The sequence below is a fragment of the Halyomorpha halys genome, unplaced genomic scaffold (genome assembly GCF_000696795.3).
Source record: "Halyomorpha halys isolate HHAL.00 unplaced genomic scaffold, Hhal_1.1 Scaffold413.1, whole genome shotgun sequence".
Classification (NCBI taxonomy): Eukaryota; Metazoa; Arthropoda; class Insecta; order Hemiptera; family Pentatomidae; genus Halyomorpha; species Halyomorpha halys.
The window spans coordinates 835,907-841,798 of NW_027104790.1; the positions used below are offsets into that span (position 1 = coordinate 835,907).

The window sequence follows — 5,892 nt, forward strand, 5'->3', positions numbered from 1 at the left end:
GTGTGTGGATTCCAAGTAAGTCTCTTGTCAAGATGGAGTTCTAAGTATCGAATCTGTTCAACAGGCGTTAGTGGAGTATTAAGAAAGGATACTGTAGGACAGGAGGGCAGAGGTTTACGACGGAGAGTAAAGGTGATCTGATAGGATTTGTCAGGATTTATTTTGATTCTTCCCTGTGTATATAAAATTATTGTATCATATCATTCTCTTCTTCTTGTCCTCATCCATTACTGGGCAGCGTGAGGTTCCTGCTTATTTAGCCTGTTGTGTATTATTGTCCACCGCCTCCTCCAGTTTATTCCTCTTCTTCTGTTCAAGGCCTCCTTTCAAGTCTTCCTGAACCTTTTATCAGGTATTCATCCTTTCTAAGATACTTAACCAAACCACCTTAGGCGATTCTTCTTGGTCACCAAGTTGTAATGTATGTTGTAATGATCAGCATGTTATTTTTATTCTCGTAGGTGTGACTTGCATTAACGAACAATACAGTTTATGGAATATCACAATTCCTAACACCACGAACAATTCAAAATATCAAGTAATAATTTTACAATAGTAATTGCTGAATAAATCAAGGTTCCTTCATCAATCTTTTGCTTAGCAACACTTTAGTTTTGTTGAAAATCTGATTCCGGTTCTAATTTCGTCCGTATTACTCTATTAATTTACTCATTTTTGGGAGCACGATTCTCCTATTCTATTAAAGAGATTTTTATTTTCAGTTGATTAAGTTAAAAAGAGCAGCATCTAACAAAATATATATATACTTAAATTGCTTAGATTAGGTTCTATTCTCAAGCGGGAAACGAATGAAACAGGACAAATAATTAATGATTATTGGCACAGTCTTCTTAATTCCAGGAACAATTTAGAACAACGGTTTCAAGAAGCTGAACTGAAAATGGCGGCTACTTGGCTGTTAAATAAACTTGTACCTATTTTAACTTCACAGAAAAAGTGATGCAGTCAACGAAATAAGTATTCAGTAAAATAATTTTGTCTTATTAGAAAACGTTGTATAATTACTATTTAGTAACGTCCAACTATGGTATTAGCGATTACATTTATATCCTTTTAAAACAATAAAAAACATTTTATAGTCTTTTCAAGATGATAATAGTGATTGTATTGTCTTTCCTTAAATCTGTCTCAAAAAACTGTTAAATACAAATTTTCACAAAAAATACTTTAACTGACCCATTTTGCAACCTTAGTTGGTCTGTATGTTCCATTGGTGTACTCTTAGCATAGGTTCCTGCCAAATATATGTTTGAACCGGTCAGGTAAAATACTTATTCTGAAATTTTGTATTTAAGGGTTTTTTGAGGACGCTTAAAACGATTTTGAATACCTTCTTATGAAAAAAAAATGTTTTTGGACTACTATTTAAGAAGCGATTTTTTTATATAAAGTACGCATTATATCTCAATTAATACAACTTTAAATATTTTGTTCTTATTCTACATCCGAAGAAATCGATTGGTACATAAATATCTCACAACGTCATTATAGCAACACAGTATTAAAATACATTAGACCGACAGACCTGGAAAAGCGGAACAAAATATTATTTTATAGAAAAATAAAGTAGATATTCGTTTTTCGCACCCACAACCCTTAGAGTCGAATTTTCCTAAAATCTTTTGCTCAAAATATTCGCCTTTAATGAATGGCATTCGATTTGTTCTCCAAAATCACAAAAATTGCATTTACTTCAATACGACACCACTAATCTACACAAAACATTATCCTCAGGACACTCTAAAAACACAAAATGATGCAAATTGGATCTTCATAAACAAATTAAAACCGGAGCTTTGAAAACTAAACATTTGAGAAAATTTTCTTGATTTCAAACAGCTTTTTCTCAAGTATAACGGCATAAAATCTAAAAGATATTCATATAGGTCGAATGAGTGGGAGTTTAGCTTTGCAACAGTTGTAGTTATGTTGGGTTTTGACAACATTGTAAGGAGTTATTAATTTATTTTTTAAACGCGGGAACTTTACAGAAAAAAAAAATATCCTCCATAAATCAAACCCAAGAATTTCTATTTTTTGATATATATGAAAATTCGTATTTAAAGGATTAGGATGACTCTTAAACCGATTTTGACTTGACTTTTCCAAAACAAATATTTTTAGTATACTTTACTGGAAAGGACTTTCGGGTTTTGTGATTTTAACACACTTAAACTCATTTAATAAAATGAATCATATTTTGTTGTTAGTATAAATAAAAATACAAATCGACAGATAAATAATAATCATTAAATATACATAGCTAAGGCGGTACGAGATAACATCAAAAATTTCTGATAATATATGAAAAGTTTTTCTCGCCTGCTGAGGTGGTTTAGGAAGAACCCTCAGAAACGTGCCTAATGTTTTTAACCAATTATTACCAACAAAAATTCATTGAAATGGACCATAGGTCCCCAACAAAGTCTGCCTCTGCAGAATAATCCAAGGGGCTACCCACTATCGTCCTTTCCCACCCTATTCATCTAACCATGTTCCCTTCCAATCTACGCCTCTAAGTATTTTCTGGGGAGGAGTGAAAGAAAAATGTCTGGACCTACAGTTTTTATTTGATTTCGTTTTACAATAAATAATGATTAGTATTTTTTAATAGAATCCTCATTTCATAACTGGCTAAATCAGTTGGTGACTTGAAACAAACAATTTGAGATCGAATTTTATTTTATAAAGTGCCTTACAAAGAGGGTGGGACACATTGCGAGGGTGGATTCGAAATACGATTTACTACTTATAAAACTTTTTTTTTCAATTATTTATTTATTGTTATTTACAACTGTATAAAATATATACAACTAGTAAATTTGCTGCGTGATCAAATGAAATGATACAAACATGTGGAGAATCTACCCATTGATAAACTCCAATAACATTTCTAGAGGAGAAGATCTCGAGGCCATCTTCTTTTCAGACACCTAGGAAGATTATTAGGTAATGCAGGAGAAACCAGATTAGAAACAATGGATTTGGGTGGTTGGGAAGTTTATCATGAAAGGATTGGTATCTAATTCTGGCCAAATCGGCAACATATGAGACAATGAGGTCCTGATGGATGACTTGATTCGTGACAAAGTAAGGAGCAATAAGGATTTTGGACTGTAAGTATTGGATTCGTGAGGAATTTGATGGTTTAGTTGAGCCCCAAACCTCATCTCCGTACGTCCAGATAGGCCTTATAATAGTCATGTAGATCAGTCTTTTGTAATGGATTGGCAGTTTAGGACGTTTGTCTCGTAATTGTGGTAATAGTCAGAATCGACGAGCAGTCTCCAGTCTTTTCTGTCTTGTATGATATAAAACAATTTTGACGGTTAAATATAGCCTCCATATATTATATTATATGTTCCATAGAACAAAAAGAGTGGAATAATACTTATTTTTTCCAATGACAGGTGCTCACTCACGTTAGAGGTCGAAAATGGACCAGGCGACTCAGGGAGTGGTAAACATCTTACAATCATATTTCAAACATTTCTAAACAAGAGTTACACTTACTTCTAGGCACAGCAAAATTTTAAGCTAGTTTTACTAGACTAGTTAGGCAAACTTTTCTAGAAATGGTGAAAAATAAATTATAAGTTATAAAATATTTCAAGCTTGAACAAAATGCCGAAAGTGAATATACCAATAATTTTTTTATCAAACTCTTTAAAGTTTTTCTACATCGACGTATTACTTATATAGTTTTTTGGTCAATGCTATTTTTGCATATAAATACAAAATTGAAAACCAAACAAAAGAACAAGCTATGAGAAACAAGAGGGAAAATTAAAAAGTAATTTTACTTGCAAGAATATTTTTTAAATACGGCTTTCCAGATAGGCCTTGCATATTTTTCTAAAACTTAAAATTGAGGTTGTTTGATGAAGTTTAATGAAAATTTAATTCCAGTCTTCATAATATGAATTTAAAACCATTTAATAGAATTGTTTCCTCATATCTCTTGAATCATGGTCAATATATTAGGTTTTTAATCAAAGAAGTTTAGTTTTTTATACATGTTAGCATAAATGTAGAGAGGATTTAGCAAGTTTAATTTCCATGTATTAATATTTTAAATTGACAATAAAGATTTGGGTATTTAATACATATTTTGGATTTTTACTGTGCGATGTTACACATTTTGGATATTTTACTGTACTTTTTTCGTTTTTCTTCAGCACAAAAATTTGTTCTCTAATTATTACCAAGGGACCAACGTCCACAAGAAATTTTTTATTACTATATTTTATTCAATAAAAATGTTACATGTGCTGCCTGTACTTTCATCCAAAGCTAATTAGTGCGGTCCGATGTACCTAGCCACCAGCCACACTCACCTTACCTTACCGTACCAGTGCCCCAGGTGGTGCCTCCGTGGCTGAGTAATAAATAATTCTTTTTTTTTCATAACCCATATTTCTGAATTTATGGTTTTTAGCGTGAATATATATACCAATATATATTTTGATTCCGTACTGTTTCCTTCTTCTGTAGTGGCCTACATTTTAAGAAATTTTTTGAGTTGTAATTTTGTTGTATTGGGCGTTCCTTGAATTTTATAATGTGCCGGGCACACATTGATTTTGAAATTTAAACTAAACCTAAAAAACTTATTCCCTAAATACGTGTCCTGGCACGTCGTTTCTGAATTTTTATCTGGTTTGTTGCCAACGCACCGGAGGGGGCGCTGGTGTGAGGTCCTGAACAGTGAATTTCTTTGGTGCTGTAGAGAGTCGAAAAGCTTTATGTGCCTGGGTTGGATGAACTCATTCTTAGGTACTTCGAAGAGCTCGTGTAGATGATCTATCTTCATCTTCTTCAGCGATGTTGGCCGCACAATCTTCCGCAACACTGTTTCCTGGAAGCGTTGTAGATGGCGCTGTGTCCCTTCTCTGAGATAGGTGAAGAGTGGAGCACCATATAGAAGTGCTGGTCTCAAAATACTTTTATGAATTTGGAGTATGAGCCTTAGTGAGAGTACTGGTGATGATAAAAGGTGGTGTAGCCGGTATGATCTGAGACGGACTCGTTTGGTTTCCATGTAGCAATGACCTGACAGTATCATGTGGCGATCCAATTTAATGCCCAGATAAACTATAGAGTTTGAAGGCTTTAGTACGGAGTTTGCCACTTCGAGCGTGCGAGGTAGACTGGTTTGCTTCCCTTTCTGTAGGGCGAACACCACGCAGTCTGTTTTTGCGAATAAGAAATCATAAATAATTCCATACACATTCGTTAGATAACTGCATAAAACATAAAAATCATCACGGGAAGAGAGGGTTGCAAACGACATTGAGTGGTATTACCTATGACAATGAAAAGCTATAATAATGAATGGAGCTGTCACGTTTTTCAAAACACGACCATAGCAATATTTTACTTCCTGGCAAAATATTTATATCTTAGAAAATGAAAAGGTTTTTTGCTATTATTTTAAGAAAGTCTTTTTTTTCGAAACAAAAAAAAAACATTCGGCGGTACCGTTGTCTTTGTTTATACTCTTTCAATCGATGTCATCCGTTCACAAGATATGTGAATAAATCTTAAAAGCTTGCGATCTATCTGGTTTAACAAATGGCACTATACCAAAATCCGTCCGGTGGCCAAGGGAAATTTTTTTTTTATTAAAAAAGTTTTATATATAAACATCGTTGATGAATGGTGTCATTGCCATCTTATCCCACGAGAAAACTCCGGAATGAGTCCTAAAAAAAAAATTGAGACTTGAAATACTTCATATTATTATTCAAATTTTCTATTTCAGTTAAAATAAAATCTATTCAAAAGTTTTATCCTGTACGTAACACAGGCGATGTTTCGGACATCTGTAAATTTACAAGTTTTATTTATTTATATAGGTATTATTTATAC

The 5,892-nt window shown here is 33.1% G+C and overlaps 1 long non-coding RNA gene across 2 annotated transcripts in view; it reads right to left on the reverse strand.

The window, feature by feature from the left end:
- LOC136795281 (uncharacterized) overlaps positions 1-5,892 on the reverse strand; it is a 26,092-nt gene that overhangs the window by 5,491 nt on the left and 14,709 nt on the right. Inside the window, exon 3 of one of the 2 annotated variants that reach the window (XR_010842865.1) lies at positions 4,106-5,726. The exons of the other annotated variant lie outside the window; for it this stretch is intronic. This is a non-coding gene — a long non-coding RNA (uncharacterized lncRNA). Of the gene's footprint in view, positions 1-4,105; positions 5,727-5,892 lie in introns of those variants that run through there. 2 annotated transcript variants of the gene reach the window in all.